The following is a 2,819-nucleotide window of genomic DNA, read 5'->3' as shown; positions in this document are numbered from 1 at the left end:
ATCGGCGTTCCTCCGATTTTCCTCCTTCGGTTGCGCGCCTCCACAACGGCGTTCCTCCGTCAGGAAAACACCACCTTTCCTCGAACTGGCATTGAGCAGCTAGTCCTCACCAATATCCTCCACGTCGTCGACTCCAATCCCCAGGTCTGAACCCCGCAAAAGAAAGGGGGACCTTTTCCCGCCTAACAGAACTTCCGTTCCCGCTCGCTCTCTGGGCAATTTCACAGAGATCCCTCGAACAACCAGAATCTCACTCTAAAAATTGGCACACGGCGAAGTACTTCGATCTTACTTTTGCAATTAACGTTACTATCAACTCAGCTTCTTTACTCCTGGTCCAGTGACTCTCAACGACTCTCAATTTCACTTTCAAATTAAAGTTACCAACGATCAATTTATTCACTCTCAGGTCCCCTACTACTATAATATTAACCAGACGTTGCCGAGAATGCAGTGATGATGGCAACGAAATCGATTTCTATAATCGAATTATCCTTCTGAGCATTCTACTAAAAACAACGTCTGAGGTTACAAGTTCACTTCATCCTCCACGAACTTGACTCTATTTTCTTTCTCTGAGTGCCTATTTAAGGGATTATGTTAATTAGCAATAAGTTACCATTAATTGCAACCATGACTAACAGCATGCCTTGCTTTCCCTGCTTTGTAACCCTGCTAATTCAGAATGCTTCCCGCAGGCACTCCCAGAAATGGGCAGATCACGGAGAGCTGGATGGCTGGTCCAGCTCCGCCGTTTAACAAGAGCGTACGAAACTCCTGGGGTCTTCGACCCCAGGATCTTCGATAGAGCGTTAGAGCCCCCGAAGACGGGATTCCCGCTTCCTCCACCGGGCATCCAGGCCCTGCGCCTGACCTCCGTTGTCCCTCCCCCAGAGGCACTGGTTCCAACCCGGAATTCCTCGCCTCCTCCTCCTCCTCCTCCAGCCCTCACCGAATCCTCGCCCGCCATAAGGCAGGCCCACGTTTTACCTCACCCAAGGGCCCCAGAACCTTGCCCAGTCAGGGCGTGGGCACCGTGCCCACCGATCACCCCCGTATCCAGGCCCCCAAGAGCAGCATGTGCCAGGCCCTCTTCGGTACCGTTGCTGGGAGTAGCAAAAGGACTCCCGCCCGCACCAAAGGTCCCGCGACCCCCTCAGCCGGCGCCTAGGACTCGACCCTGCATCGTAAAAATCGAGGCCCTCCCCACCAGGGTCAGGGTCGTACCCAGGCCGAGGAACTTGCCTCGAGCGGGCAAGGACATGCCCTCTTTGTAAATATAGCTTTTCTCTCCGTACTGCACATACTCAAGTCCACGTTCTTTTTCTTTTTTTATTTAAATATATTCGATTTCGTTCCGAGTTATTTCTTTTCATTTCTCTCACATTAACCACCTTTCCCTCTTCATTTTTCCTTGTCTCCCTATGAGACACGCGTCCCCTCGAAAATCGGACGTAACAGAGTTAATAATAAAACGCGGGGGGCGGTGCGGATGTAATGACTCCGTCAATTCCCGGCCGCCCCCCCAATCAAAGCACCGCGCAGACCACCATAGGGTTTTAGTGGGTAGGCCGCGCACCCGGCACGTCTGCTGGGTGCGCTCCGATCGACACTAGGAGGGCAGTCCCACATAACCCGGGCCATTAGTAAACTCCCTTCCCAGAGGGGGGCCCGGGTATCCATAAAGGATTTCCCTACGAAAAAAAAGTTAATAATAAAACACCGATGAAAAGAATAACAACTGTTTAGAAATTTAGAAACTCTGTATCTATTCAGGCGAATTAAGGCCTGTGTCCATGATGCTAGTACTTGGTCCAAGTTCTAATTCCGCGAAATATGTAGCCAATCAATATAGCTGTTCCACAAAAGTTGCAAGGTGATTAGCTACGTAAATATATACGAAGTCAAATTTAAGTACAAATGTGAAGAAAATATAGATATAAAAATTAGAATGATATACAATTTATATAATTAAAATAAGCAAATTATGAAATAAAATAAATAAAAATGAAACACTGAATGAAATAACTAACAAGCCGCATAAAATTATTTCAACAAAAAAATATGCACATTTTCATATATCTATCTTCTTTGGTAGACTTTGGTAAAATAGTAGATGCTGAAAAATTTCTGAAACAACTGAAAATTAGATTAATAATATAAACCCCCCTTTTTCCACACATCAAAATAAAATGTTTATGTTTTTATTCTAACAAAATGTATGTCAAATAAAAAAATATTGCACTTCTAGAGGGAAAATCAACAAAATGTTGCACACTTCAGAATAAAACTAAAATCTTTAGATAATAAATTAGTATGGCTCGTATGTGTTAAACACAAATTTCAAAGAATTTAAAGGACTCAGAGCCGTGACAGGGTGGTAGTGTCTAAATATTCTATTCTAAATTTATTGCGAAAAAATGTCACCTCGGCCAGGGTTTGAACCTGGACCTCCCTCTCGCTAGGCGGGCGTCTCAACCAATTCGACCACCGAGGCACATGGTGATAGTTATCGCAATAAACAGTCTAATGTTGATTCCCGAGTGCCACCTATCGTGACAGTATTCGAAATCGAGAACTGTGCGCCGACTTGATTTGTCAGTCTTAAAACACAGTATCTTCTCCACAATGTATTCCCATTATTACATCCCCCTCCCCCCCCGATTAAATAATTGAATGAAAGTAAGAAACGCTTTCTCACGTCCGCGTAATTAAATAAATTAGGCCGAGGTGATATTTTTTCGCAATAAATTTAGAATAGAATATTTAGACACTACCACCCTGTCACGGCTCTGAGTCCTTTAAGATCTTTAGTAAAT

The 2,819-nt window shown here is 44.7% G+C and overlaps 1 non-coding gene across 1 annotated transcript; it reads right to left on the bottom strand.

Annotated features, from left to right (window-relative positions):
• Nucleotides 1–2,424: 2,424 nt before the first annotated feature.
• Nucleotides 2,425–2,497, bottom strand: Trnaa-agc. The gene has a single exon. It is a non-coding gene; the product is annotated as a tRNA-Ala (tRNA).
• Between the last annotated feature and the right edge of the window lie 322 nt (nucleotides 2,498–2,819).

This window comes from Vollenhovia emeryi, unplaced genomic scaffold, assembly GCF_000949405.1.
Source record: "Vollenhovia emeryi isolate VEMERY1.0 unplaced genomic scaffold, V.emery_V1.0 DF939978.1, whole genome shotgun sequence".
Lineage (NCBI taxonomy): Eukaryota > Metazoa > Arthropoda > Insecta > Hymenoptera > Formicidae > Vollenhovia > Vollenhovia emeryi.
The sequence above is the reverse complement of the archived record's forward strand: the minus strand, read 5'-3'. Positions and strand labels throughout refer to the sequence as shown.